General features: G+C 42.5%; 1 long non-coding RNA gene across 1 annotated transcript; it reads right to left on the bottom strand.

Annotated features, from left to right (window-relative positions):
* Positions 1-2,386: 2,386 nt before the first annotated feature.
* LOC138294164 (uncharacterized) lies at positions 2,387-11,853 on the bottom strand. Its single transcript, XR_011203232.1, has 2 exons — positions 11,708-11,853; positions 2,387-2,744 (listed from the first exon to the last, which is right to left on the bottom strand). It is a non-coding gene; the product is annotated as an uncharacterized lncRNA (long non-coding RNA).
* Positions 11,854-15,080: the final 3,227 nt, after the last annotated feature.

Below are 15,080 nucleotides of genomic sequence, written 5' to 3'. Positions count from 1 at the left end.
GCAGCGCCTGGCAATCATATTAGTGGTTAACGTTTAGACCAAGGCTCCTACAGGGGAGAATCTGTGTCTAGTGCGAGGTTTCTATTATTTCACGCTTGTCGCATGGGAAACTGAGTGTCAGAGTCCACCTTGGTCTGTAGTCATTCAATATTGTAAGCCCCTTGCTCCTACAACACCCCCCCCCCCTGTTCCATGCGTGCCCCAGTGGGCATATCCTTGTCCTCTTAATAACACAAGTGGGGGGCGCTACTCAACAAGCGATGCATTGTGGCCTCTACTGCCCCCATCTCCACAATTGTGCCAACCAGGTATATGTTGGGTTTTCTCCGATGGACTTAATGTTCGTTACTTTTCCACCCCTTTCGACACTCTCTTATTATCTCTTGGACTGCCACTTTTTTTTTTTTTTTTTTTTTTTCCCCCGCACCGCGCTCACTCTGCGCTCCCCCACCAGGCGGGGGAGACGGGAGGGGGAGCGGGCTGGCCCGATCCGCTGGCTTTTTTCTGCCGATTACAGATCCTGCTCCCCACTACCAAATCTGGACCCCCCGCTCACCGGCATGCGCCGTCGGCTGTGCTTTGTTCCGCTCCACTCCTCTCGTCACTGGCCGTCGGCCGTAGGCCGCACTTGTTTCCCGCGTTTCTCAGCGCGTCCTGAACTGCGACAGAGCAGCCGAGTCCGCTCCTCAGGTGCCTCGTCTGTTCCTCCACTCAGCTGCCGAGTATGTGCGTACAAAATATCCTGGTTGATGCGAAATTTAAACGTAAGGTGGGCTCGGGTCGGGAGCCCCGCGATCAATCAGCCATCATCTTGGGCGGTTAGCCACACCCCTCCTTTACATCTGATTCAGAATATTGTAAACCCAATTTGACAAACTCCCATATCTTAAAGGTTAACTGTAATTCGCTTCCCAGGTATTTAACAAATACCTACTAACCATTAATATGGATGCCCTCAAATGAGTCCTTGGATTACCTGAGATTTTTACTACAAAACGGCAGGCAAAGTTATTCCTAATCTATGTTGATGCTCAAACTTCAGTTGAACTGGCTATGTATTGCCTTGTTTGTTCATTTTAAGAGTAGTCTTCCCCCGTGGCCCTTCTTCTTCTTATACGACGGTGCTCATCACATCGGCTCCATCGGGCTTCAGAAAATGAACCTCACAGATACTGGTCCTCTGTTCAGAAAGCAAATAAAAATAGCAGCAGATGAGTGAGCTATTGCTGCCATGATAAAGTTTAAGTGCATCATTGTGTGAGTGTGGCTGTTGACACCAGGAGCATAAGGCAGCCATCTTTGTTGGCAGCCAGTCACACGCCAGTGCTTAATTTGAGCTGGTGGTTGCCTGTGGGGGCCACCCGCACTTAGTTTGGGACCGGCATTTATCTTTCTTCAGGCACACAGACAGCAACATTAATATCATGTAAATCATTTAATTGTTTTTGTATATTTATAAATGCTGTGATACTAATGTGTGATATATATGGATATTGTTAACCATGTCTTTTAATCTAGATTGTTGGGTTCCACCAAGTTGCAACCTCTTGTTGTCGTTCAGCAGTAGTGCAGCACATACAAGACTTTGAATGCACTCTATGGGTTGCTGAAATGTAATCACCACTTCTGAACATTTGCCAGAAACACAGTGACTCACTTTCAAAACTCAGCAAGAAACGTGTGCCCATCATGATTAAGGGGTAAATAAGACTCACCAGATAACGGATGTTATGTTCCGAACACAAAAAAACAGTTAGTGCAGATTATTCTGTAAGTCATTGAATGCAGTTGGACCCAAAGAACTGGGACCTTGTGAGGTGATGCTTCAACACTATGTGCACAGAGTGTTGTCAGAATCGATCTCCTTAGTGGAGACTTGAGTACAATTGGCAATGGTGGAACTTACTGTGTAGCATGGTAGAGACATTTTATATACTCGTCAATTAATATTTAAAACATTTATCTTTTCCACAACTGGGACCTCTCATGAAGAACTGTGGCTTGTTTGCCCACCATAGTCCTTGTCTGCTTCTGTAAAGGAGCTCTGCCTTTTACCTGCGTACATTCACACTGGTAGCATGAGTATGAAATCACACCAGTGAAGGTTAATCCTCAAGGTGCTCCCTCTGAACCTTGTTCATAGCAAACTCTCATTGAGGAGGTCCTAAACTACATATATGATAACAATGGAGGAATAAGTTAAGCTGAGATACTTCAGCTTGAGAAGGAGCAGTGTTGCAACAATTGCATCTGTTTCTGCCACAATTAATGATGTCCTTAATAAGCTGGATGAATGTCCCTTGATTGCTAATCATCAGCATAGTCTTTTTTGGGAACCTAAGTAGAAATAAAGAAACCCCTCCAGGTAAGAACAAGACTGTCTAAGTGAGTTTAATGGGTGTTTATTTTCAGCAGTAAGCAGTAAACTCACACTCACGATCAATAGGGCCATCAAGACAGAGATTATGCAAGCACATTTTAAGCAATGCTGGAAAAGGAAAAGGCCACTATGAATATCTTTACAACCATACATATTCTGAATACAGATCAGATAGTTGAAGACCAACATACAGATGTTTGTTTTGCTTGTTGTAAAAAGGTCAAACTGGTCCAGGAATTTTGAGGTCCTTGATTAGGAATTTTCTATAGTGTCCTGCCATTCCTAATTTCTTCTAAATTGTTTTATGGTGAGAAGTGACAGAAACCATGAAGTCTTTGGCGATGATGGCCTTCCCGGCTGAGATCTATAAAACAGTTATAGATTTAATAAAAACGCAGTTAAGAAAACTATTTAATCATCTACTTCCTGACAACAGTATTCTTTCTTAAATTCTGACCATGTCGTTCAAATAGTTTAATTCTATCACTTCAGCTGGCACAAACATCAATTATTTGGTCAAAACAAAAGATGTATTTTCTATGATGAGGTTTTGGGTGGCCATAGTTTAATTAGTTTCCAAGAATGGGCTTGATCTTGTGAGCTGTGATATTCCAATGAAAAGAATGAATAAACTTAACTTCTGCTCCATGCTTACAGGAGTAATTTCTTCCAAGCAACATGATTTCTCATATAACATAAATATTAACTTATAAAAGGTCGGAGTGGTGTCAGTAATAAGATACAGAAGTGTTGTTAAATCTCTTAAATACTTTTTGCGTTATTTGAAGAGCCTTTAGCTATATCAGTCTGGGCAGCTCCCATTGTCTGTCCTTTCAGTGAAAGTTGTTCTAAATTGAAACGAGATTAGCATGAGAGTGCTATTTTATATGCAAATAGCCTTAGTAGGGAAGATGTTGTTCATCATATTTAGTAATTTTCAGCATTGGGAAGGTGTAAAATCTATTAAATAATACGAAGCAGCTCCAGTTTAATATTAAAGTAGAGGCCAGCCCCATTTTATCTGTGCGGGCAATGCTTATAAACCTGCCAGTGCGCAAACGTGTCTTATGTTATCATACCAAAGGCACACCAAAGGCTAGGGCTCGTAGAAGGTGTAATTCGGATACAGACTTTGATCCTCCCCAATTTAACCTGTCACTAATGCATTTGCGATTAAGATCAATAATCATTAATGAGGCATTCGTTCAGAGTGACAGACACCATTATAGGTTGACATTTTATAAAAGAAATAAGTGGGCAGAGTACATGAAATGTGCCATCCAAGTTTAGCAGCAAAGTGTACAATTCATAAGTACGAAGAACTGAGTAAAGTTCTGTATGAAATCCGGCACAGATTTGCTTTCTGAAGGTGGAAAGTAGGGGGTTCCAGGGCACAGAGAAATTCATGTCCTTTTATGGGGTTTTAGACAAAACCTTTCATACATTCTTTGCAAGTACATCGTTCTAAGGATGTGCACAGATAGGAAACAAGGAAGAAGAAACATTTTGCTACATAATATATTCAGGGATTCTCTCATAGTAGCATTACATTGAATTGTATTTGTTCTCACTGTTTCTTCGAGCATGCTTGTTGACACATCTTACAATAATACAGTTGAGATGTCCTTGGTTAGGTACAGTGAGGGGGAGAACTCTGGGAACACTCCTGTTTTATTAGTGAAAACCTGCAATTCTTTATTTAAAACAAGAAACAACAGCAGTAGTTGCCACGTGGTGTATTATGACATGGATGCAATAGGGAGGACACTGTTAACACAGTTTGTGTCAGTATGAACACAGTTTATAACACATTTATTTTGAGAAAACTTAAAACAACTCCCACTAACCTGTGTGATAACTAGAGGATTTTGATTAACATTTTGGTTCAACTTTTTCTGTTCTTAATAAAGTTAAATCGTTATTTACCTGATCCCGGAACCTGCCCTTATCTACACAAAGACTGGATAGCTTAAATAAAAGAATACCTGTACTCCCGCCATATATTTCCCTATTTTCAGTACTTCTGTGCTTTCTGCAGAGCAATTCTGCAAAGTTTCTATGGGCAGTTCAATTGCCACAAAACCTGAAGCCTTAAGTTTTACCTATTTAAGAGGGTGATATTACTCTCCTAAATATGTGTTTATGTTATTGCGCTTATTCTGCAGTAGAGTTTATTTGCTATTGATTCTCACATTTTTTTTATAACACTTTATTGCAGTTTATGCAGAGTAACAAAGATCTAGCTTGAGTATTGCAATTTTTATGAAGTCACCAAATTCTGAAACCGACTAATACAAAATCCAATTTAATTTATAATGTCAGCAAACATGGATTTCTGAGATATTAAGTCTACTAATAATCCATACGGATATACTCTTTTTGACCACATGGTGCATAGAAACAACTCAATATGGTTCATATTAAAGGCTCTGTGGCAGATGGACGAATAAAATAATTTGACAAATTGTGCACATTGAAATGTTGGACAAACAGGCAGGATTTCTCCACTTGTTTGGTGCGGAGTAGCCACGGACATTGAACTCATGTACCTACAGGCAATATTTATCCAGTTGCTTGGTTAGGAGCAGCCACTGACCTGCGTTTTTTTGAGTAATTCAGAAATTTTGGCCTACTTTCAGCAAATTGGTTTTCAATATACATTATTTCAGACTAAGGTGCATCCTTTCCTTTGTCCTGAGGGAAAAAAAACATTCACTCAGCTCAAAATTAGAGCTCGATATATCAACTATAATTAAGGATTCATTGCTCTTGAATTTGGTTTCACCAAATGGTGGCAATCTTGACTGCAGACTCACCTAAAAGAATTGCCTGCAGCAACCGCAATTTCTAGTAGATCTATTAACTGCTATGTTCTTTTCTTTCATACACCACCGGCACAACATCCTTTGTACCATGCGCTTTCTTCACGAGCACCTCCTTGTCTGCTGTAATTTATTGTGTACAATGTTGCTTTCAATTTGATTATATGTACATATTACAAAGAGATATCCATCCCGAAAACATTGTCCCTTTGTATTGGTTACAATGTGGACAAGTATGTTTTTTTTCCAGTTGCTAGGTGTGTCAAGATGCTAAAAATTATATTTTTTAAATGTTTCCTTATGAACCATGGTCTTTCATAATACATACATTTTCACATTAGAAGGACGTGAAAGGGTACGAACACGTCCAGGATTCTGCATGCCCAATTTTTGACAGTTTGGAAGCCTTGGGTGATGGTATCAGTTGACTTGCAAGCTGACAAGGCTTTTCAGGTTCAGACCAGTGATACATTTTCTTGAATGCTGAGCTGTTGAATGAACATCAATACATACCCTGAAACTGCTATAGGGAGACAGGACCAGTGACCACATTGGTGATATGGAAAGATCTATATAAATTGAACTATAGGCAGTATGGAATGAATGCATTTGTTCAGTATTGTGCTTGTATACTGTAGACGTATATTATTAATAAACTAAATTTGGGCACCCGAGATTGCTGTCCGAGGTTCCAGAAAATACATATTTATAGACCTACTGGGAGACCATCTTCAAGCTGCGTTGGGAAATACATTATTTTATTGTCAGATAAAATTTGCTCAGTGGCTCACTACAAAGACGAGTTTGATCATAGTGACAGTAGCTAATTTATAGAGCAACGTTAGCGGCCAATTTGGGGGAAATTAGCCATGGACGTCAATTCACGGAGATGCCAGGGGTAGCGAAATTACATCACACGGCCTTTACTAGTACTTTCACTCACACACACACACACACTCATACATACACACATACACAAATTCACACTTACATACACTCTCCCACATAAACACACACTCACCCGCAAGCATGCACACATTTAAATTTTTTTTTTACTTATCTCACCTGCCACGGAAGGCCATATTCCAGCTAATTGCACTCCATTTTTATTACACCACTAGTCAATTATATAGTAAGATTCACTATTAGTGTAGTAAAAAAACTGTCAGAAAACAGAGTGGAGGGCCAACTGACGTCCATAAGGACGAGATGCCTCTGTGTCCCTGCACTGAATTTGCCATCTCTGAGGCCAGGTGTCGCAAAGGCAGAGGCAGGGGTAGCAAAAGGGTCGCCAGGGATCGCAACTGCGACACCTGCGACCTCTAAATGAAGTCCATGAAATCAGCCTTCTTGATAGGTTTGTGAAATATAGGTTTCACTGTAGGTTTGTGAAATTGTTATAATTTGAAAATATGGGTATTTATTTATCCAATGGAGTAAAGCAACCACACAAATAGTGGATGCATTGAAGGTTTTGGGGGAGGGGGAAGCTCAGTGCCAGGTTCGCAAAATCATCTTCACATCTAACAGCATATCAAATTTGTATGAAATACTGTTTTGCAAGATAGTTGAGTGTTTCTTTGGTGCTTTAAGATGCCCAAGATGTCAAGGCAAAGTGAAAAAACTTGCAAATATAGTTATGTGAAAACCAACTTTATCAGTGAAGATCCTTTCTTTTTAACACTTTGTTTATTGGCATTTTGATAAGTACTTTAATATATTATACACGAAACACGGATTCTGTATTTTGGGGTTCATCACAGTTCTGACGCTATAAAATCTCCTCTGAGTATGTGCAATATCATCATTCCTTACTAGTGCCCGCATTTCAATCAGTGGTAATCAGCCTCCTGCAGGGATTTAGGTGTGTGATCGCACTGTCAGTAGTATTACATGCCTTAAGACAGTAACAATAAAACATCACGTAGAACATTTAAACAACTGTGTCCATGTATGCCTCAGTCTCGTTGTGAAGTGTGTAATTAGCATCAACGATGAAGAATAAGGGGGTCAAAGACCCAGGTGGAGGGGGGCCCAGGGTAAGGGGTGGAGAGAGCAGATACACCCAGCCCGAGAGGGGGGTCCCACAGCAGTCCGATGGGGCCCCCTACTCAACACCCAGAGCCTCTCATCGATGTCCCCAGTTTCTCTACCCACATGTTCCCATCAGGGTAGGGTCTCTAGCAGCTGGTCGGTCATGTCCACTCGATCTAACCTTTACCTTCATCACCCTTCAAGTCCTCCGCATTCCCGGGTGGTTCCCATTCATCCCCCAGTTTCACCCACAGGAGCTCAGTGGGTCTGTGGTGGACTCCCCGTGCCTCCTCCTGTTGTAGGGCTCTTTCCTCTGCCCACTGTGTAACATGCCTTGCCAAGGCTTCCAAACTAGGCCCCTTTGGTGACTTCCAAGCCATGGCTATTCGGCGCCTGGCCAGTGGCAGCCCTAGATCCACAAATCTATTTCCTGTCTTCTTGGGGGCTGACCTGTAGAAGAGGCCCAGGAGGCAGACTGCTGGCGTGTTGTTGAGCATTGTGTTTAGGGTCTTGTTAAATCTCAAGATTACCTCATCCAAATATCCAGTGATCCCAGGGCATCCCCAGGTCATGTGGCCAAAGTCAGAGTCTAGAATCGCACAAGGAGGGCAACCCCTAGGGTCCCCACCGAAGAGAGTCCAAATCCTGTGGGGGGTGAAGTAAGTCCTGTGGGTGTAATATTATTGTATGTATTTAAGTTGCGAGTTGCGGGGGACATTCTGGAGGTAGGCAAGAACCCTCCGCCAGTCAGTGTCTGACAGGTCCCTACCCAAGTCAGCCATACAACAGGCGTGGAGGGCATCCATCTGTTTCTTAGCCAGTTCATTCAGCACACTATAGAACCACGTCACCATGTGGGTGCTTGTTTTCAGCTTCAGAAGAAGCTGAAGAACAGCATGCATGAGTGATTCCATTACCACAGTCCCCCACATTTCTCGTAAAGACAGGTAAGTGCTTCATAAGTAAGAAACTACTCCAGTCTAGACCAGTCTGTTCGGTGAGGTCCCTGAAGTGAATCAGGGTCCCCATTTGAATGCAGTCGCTCAAGGTCACCAGGCCCACTTAGTCCATGAAGTCAACTGTGCTGTTGTGAAGAAGGTCAGGGGGACACCATGGGGGAATAACAGCAATGGTAGTTCAGGTGTGTAGGGGTTCGGAGTGTCAGTACGCCACAGCACACCTTCACAGCAACAGTCCCTTATTGGGTTCAGTGCCCAACTGACCAGGTTCTGACAGGCCCACTCCACCCAGCCATCGTATGATCCATTGGAGCTGGGCTGTCAGGAGGTACAGTTCAAAATCTGGCACCCCAGCGGAGAGTGATCAGTGCAACCCTATGGTGTTCACCATCCCAAATCAGCTTGTGAAGTAATACATTGAACCTCCAAAACCAGGCCACCGGAAAGCTCAATGGGAGATTTATGAAGAATTAAAGTAGTCTCTGGAGCATGACCATTTTATAGAGCGCTATATGTGCATGGTGAGTAGCCTGAGGGAGCGCCAGAAAGAGACACAAGACCTCAGGGACTGGAGGGCCTTCCCCAGGTTTCACTCCTAGAGATCCTCCAAGTCATGAAAGATTTGGACGTCTATATAATTAAAGTTACGCATAGCCCAGGCTACATCTGGTGGGGAAGATGTAGGGCAGCACATCCCATCGACAACCAGGAACACAGGTTTTGCTCTGATGTACATGGATGCCTGAGTACTGTCCTAATTCTTCAAGTAGCTGCAGTGCCTGGGGAATATCTCTCACCATTCCAGAGGTAAAAGAGCAGATCGTCCACATATAAGGAGATGAAGTGAGCCGAACCATAAAGTTCAATGCTCCACTCCCTTCCCTCCACCCAGAATCTCTTCTCCAATGACTCAGTAGCCATGGTGAATTACACGGGGTAATGAAGGGCAACTCGCCTGGTAACCCTGAATTTCTCATAGGCCTCAGATATTGTTCGTCCATCTTAACACTTGCCATCAGATGAGTGTAGAGTAATCTGACCCATTTTTTCCCATCGGCCCCCAGTCCATTCGAAGCATGGTTGCCTCTAACAAGTCCCATCGAACCGAGTCAAAGGCTTTCTCTAGGCCGATCAATTCAATCACTTCGGAAGTGCATGGCAATCGGACATGGGTGCAAAGAATCAAATAAAGTCTACGGGGTTTGTTGGAGGGGTTACGGGACAGTGTAAACCTGTTTTGGTCACCATGGATTAGGACCTGTATTTGGGGGTTATAACCGGGATGATAATACTTTACTAACTAGTTTGAAGGTAGAAGTTAGCATTGAGAGGGTTCAGAAGCCTGAGATCCTGACATTGCGCAAGGAGGATTTAGGCAGGGGAACTACCAGGGTCTCATATTCTGGCTAGGAGAATTCCCTTCTTATAAGCCTCTGGATACATTTCTGCCAGTTTGGGCGCCAATTCACCTGCAAACACTTTGGAGGCAGGCCCTCCAAGAATGTGCTAAAACTCATCAGGATGCCTGCCTCCAATGGGCGATATTGGGAGATGGAATAGCTCCTAAATGCCTCGTTACTATGTTGTGGGAGAAAATGGTAATACTCTCCACAGCCACCAGCTGGGCTATGGGCCACCTCTATTCTTCGCACGAACCAGCCAGGCTAGGAGTTTTCTCGATTTCCCTTCTCCTTCATGGGTCCAGTTCACATAATTTACATAATCATGGCACCTAAGATGTTCCAAGGCCATGTTGTATAGCTCCCTCATCTCCAATAGTTGCGTGAGTGCCCCTGGGCTCATACCCTATTCATTGTCCCATGTATGGAGGTCATCCTTCAGCATCTGGAGATCACGTTCCAGATCCCATTCAAGACCCACCTACTGCAGCAAACATGGCCCCTTATTATAACTTTAAAAGTTTCCCATTCTAGACAATGGCTAAATGTCATCCCAAGGTTAGAGACAAAGTATTCCTGTATTCGGTCTGTGAGGGCATCTCTAAAGAGTCCATCCTCCAGAGCCGCTGAGAGTAATGGCCATGTTGGTATGAGTTGGTGGTCGTCCGTCAGTTGCACTGTCAGGAGGAGAGGGCTGTGGTCCGACAGAGTACAACTCAAATACTCCCTGTGTGTTATACAGCTACTAAGAGATTTATTACACAGAAAGTCGTTGATCCTAGTATGGACCTGGTACATGCTTGAATAAAAAGAATAACCTCTATCTGTAGAGCGCTGGGTGCACCAAGGATCTACCATGTCCCAGTGGGAGTGAAGTTATCTCAAATGAGATATGATCACCTTGTCAATTGGGCAGGGTGCAACAACGGGATGTGTAGAAATGAGGCCTGGTCCTGAATTGGTGCATACAACCTACCCAGCACCAATGGCCTGCCACTAAGCTGCCCTTCCATTAAAACATTTTAACTGCATCAACTGTTACAATCTCGAAAGGGACCCCCGCGCTCACCCAGAGTGACTCTTCCTTTGCAAAGGACAAATAGGTTTTCGCTGGAGGTGCTCCCCCTCCATGTGCATGACATGTGACACCTGAAGTAGGGTAATATGCAGCCCTCGTCATTTGAGATACAAAAGGATTTTTTGTCTTTTGGTCACTGAACTGAGGCCACCTATATTCTCTGTCATTAGTTTGTAGTTGTGTTAACCATGACATTTCCCCAATTAGGTCCCCAAACTCAGCAACCCACCTGTTATATCTTGTGACATGTCAAATGACAATCTATTCTATGTACTTTTATTTTCATTGTACTGCTCCTGACAAGCTATGGAATGTAGAATGTAACCGGAGGGAGGATTCCAGGAGTGGGAGACAGAGGACAGTTGATGAAGGCTGCGGTCAGGGGTCTTTGTTTGGTGACTTAATAAACAGCTTCAACATATTTCCAAGGAGTGCCTTTTACTTATTTGGAAAAGTGGCGACGAGGGTGGGATGCGGAGATTAAGCACCCTATGGTTGGAACTGGCGAAACCTGTATGAAGATATTGGACCCCTGACACCGAGTTCTGAAGACGTCGGTGAAGTGAACAGTGTGCTCGCAGCATTTGTGGCAAGTATTTCACAAGAAAGAAAAGAAAAAGAAGATTGGCCTACTGAGTGATGGAACCCAGTTTATTGCTGATGTGTGCGAAGGGTCAAGTTGGAGAGCGACCGTGCCGTGGTTGTTTACGCATTCCGAGTAGTGTGGAAGTTTGAAATGTGCTGCAGCAAATTCAAGTAAAACTGTAAATTACAAAGGAAAGTGATCGTTGTTGCCCTGCATGACTGCTGTTTCCAGCAAAAACATATTATAACCAAGTTTATGGTTATTGAACAGTCAGTACTTCGTAGGGAGCTCGCGCTGTGAGCACGTGAAGCATAACTGAAAAACAGTTGGAGAGATGCGTGCGTGTGATTGAAACTACACGCTTGGGAGAGACCTTGGAAATGCCCTGAACATTCTGTGACTGAAGGAATTTCTATTTTTAGCACAGATACATTAACATTGAACTTACAGTTTCATTTTGACACTCGGAGGCACAAGTCTCTTTTGTACTGGAAGCATCGTAAATAAAACATTTTAGGATTCCTCTGTGAGGCGGCGCAGCCACACGTCACGACGTCATGACAAAGGAAGTCACGGGGAAAGTCTAAAACGACATCTTTTTCCAATTTGAGAACAACAAGGAAGTGTTTCATTCGGTTTTTGATATGGTCGAAATTCTTGGACAATAATTGGACAACAGCTCCACCTGGTGGAAAAATTTCAAACTCACCACACATATTTATTTTGTATTAATCTGTTTAGTAGTAGGAATTAGCCTTGTACATTTAATTATAATTGTAAAAGGTTATTTAGCAAAGAATATTTACACCCCATGCATGTCTAGCTGGTGTAGACATAAAAATATATTGGTGTAAAAATGGCAGGACAGTCTATATCTGCACCGCCAATGTTTTTGCAAGAACTAGGATGCCCAAGTATAGCATGGGAAGATTGGAAGGACATGTTTGAAGCATATTTAGAGGCCATAGAGGGGGACACGTTTGTTGCAAAAAGGAAATTGGCCATTTTGAAGCATTGTCTGGGTGTGGAAGGAAGAAGAGTTTTGAGAACGTTACCTATAAATGTTAATGAGTATAGAGATGAAAATGCTAGCTCGGACGCAGATGGGATAGAGTAGGATGAGTATGCAGATGCTTTAAAAGCTTTGGAAGATAATTTTGGAAAAAAAATAAGTGTAGTGGTTGAAAGACATACATTTTTTTCGCGAACTCAACTGCAGGGTGAAACTATTGAGCAGTATGTTGCAGTCCTGAGAAGATTGTCCATTTCATGCAAGTTTAAAGATATACGTGATGAAATAATAAGGGATGAATTAATTAATAGAACCAATAATGTTAAAATTCAAGAGAAATTGTTAGATTTGAAGGATCCCACTTTAGAAAAAACCATAGAGATAGCCAGACGTATGGAAGACACTTCCCGATATGTAAAAGAATTGAGCTGCAATGCATTCAAGGAAAAAATAGAGCAAAGTGAAAGTGAGGCTGTGAATGTGGTTAAAAGACCTGCACGCACTAGTAGTAAGAGAGAGTTGGGAAATGGCTTAATGAGATCACAGGACAGAGATAGAAGAAAGACATGTTATAGGTGTGGAAGTGCAAGACACACTGCAGAAGCAAGTAATTGACCTGCTGGCAATGCAAAGTGTTTTAAGTGTAATAAGATGGGACACTTTGCCAGAGTGTGTAAGATGGGTACAAGCATGTATGTGAAAAAGGGAGTAAACCTGGTGAATGAAGGTGATGCTCAAATTGAACATCGGATGGTTACGGATAATGATAATGAAATCGAAGTGATGGTAGTATGTGGTGTAGAATCACAATACAAGGTAAATCAATTAGGTGAACAATATAATCCTCCAAAATGTACTGTGAAAATGAATGACAAAGAAGTACAAGCATGGGCAGATTCATGTTTGCCTTTTACATTGGTGGATGAGTCCGTTTGGGAGAGCATAGGCAAGTATGAGTTGTGTCCTACTGATGTTGAGCCTGAAGGGTATTGTGGGACTAAATTGCCTATAAAGGGATATTTCACAGCAGATCTAGAATTTTTGGGAAGGAAAGCAAAAGGCAAAATTTATGTGGTTGAAAAAGGGAGAACGTTGCTGGGTTGGAGGGAGCAATGAGCGTTAGGAATGATATTGAACCCCAATCATCCTGACCAGGTGTTGCTGACAGAGCTCAACAAGAAAAGTAAATGGTGCTCTTTATTTCCAAATTTATTTGCTCAAAGTTTGGGTTGCTTGAAGGGATTTGAACACAAAATTGTTTTTAAAAAGGGTGTGACCCCAAAGGTACATAAAGTACGGAATGTTCCATTAGCATTACGAGAAAAATTGAAGGAGGAGTTGAAGCGTTTATGTGATGCTGGTGTGATTGAGCCTATTGAAGCCTCCGAGTGGCTGAGCCCTATAGTTATAGCGAGGAAACCCAATGGCAAGATTCGCATGTGTGTGGACTTGCGTGATCTTAATGAGTGTATATGGGTTGACCGGCATCCTCTTCCTTGCATTAATGAAATGTTGATGTCCGTGAAAAATGCTGGATATTTCACTACGTTAGATTTATCAAATGCTTATCATCAAATACAACTGCATTCGTATTCCAGGCATCTTACATCTTTTGAAACTCCAGAAGGGGCTTATAGATTTACTCGCATGCCTTTTGGCTCAGCATCAGCTTCGGCAGTGTTCCAAAGGGTCATGCAGAGGATATTGCAGGGCATTACAAATGTGCTTGTTTTCCAAGACAACATATTAGTGTGGGAAAAAAATGAAAAACTGCATCATGTAGTGCTATCGACGGTTTTGAAAAGATTAGAACAGGCTGGTCTTACTATTGGTTTGGATAAATGCAAGTTTGGGGTGAAAGAGGTTGAATACTTAGGACACACACTGACAAGTGAAGGGATTAAACCCAAGTGCAATTTGGTGGAAGCGATTGAAGAAGCACCAGTTCCTCAAGATAAAGAACAACTGCGTTCTTTTTTGGGGCTTGTGGAATATTATTCGATGTTTGTTAGTCATTTTTCTGAAAGGGTCCATGTGTTGCGAGCACTCATGAAAAAAGGAATGATATTTAATTGGACACAGGAATGCCAACGGGCGTTTGAGGATATTAAGGGCTCTTTTGTAAAAGCAGTAGTGTTAAAACCTTTTGATCCTGCTGATAAGACAATAATCATAACAGATGCCAGCAATTACGGTCTAGGAGCAGTGTTAATGCAGAAGTGTGATGGTCGGGAAAGAGCAGTGGCATTTGCTTCTCGTACACTCAAAGGTGCTGAAAGCACATACTCTACCATAGAAAAGGAAGCATTGGCTTGTTGGTGGGGTATACAACACTTTAGAACATTTGTGTGGGGTATGGAGTTTGAATTGCGCACAGATCACAAGCCTTTAATTGATTTGTTTTCTACGAGGGGAGCTAGCAGAGCTACTCCACGCATATCTAAGTGGATATATCGACTTCAAGAGTTTGTGTTTACCATAAAGTACATGCCAGGGACAAAGAATGTGAACGCCGACTGTTTGTCGAGGCTACCATTGATTGGGGAAGAGTATCCTGAGGATGAGGAATGGATGGTGGCAGAAATAGCTGAAGTGAGCAATGGTGCCGTCAGTGAGGAGAAATGGAAACAGGCCGTATCACACGATACCGAATTGAGTTTGCTTACAAGGGCGTTGTTATCTAAGCAGGGTTGGAAGATGTCAGAACATTTGTGTGTTTTCAAAAATGTGTGGGATGAATTGTCTGTCTCTGATGGTATTGTGAGGAGGTGTGAAAGGTTAGTGGTACCCAAAAATTTACGTCACAGGC

This window comes from Pleurodeles waltl, chromosome 4_2 (genome assembly GCF_031143425.1).
Source record: "Pleurodeles waltl isolate 20211129_DDA chromosome 4_2, aPleWal1.hap1.20221129, whole genome shotgun sequence".
Classification (NCBI taxonomy): Eukaryota; Metazoa; Chordata; class Amphibia; order Caudata; family Salamandridae; genus Pleurodeles; species Pleurodeles waltl.
This window is presented reverse-complemented; position numbering and strand designations above follow the sequence as displayed.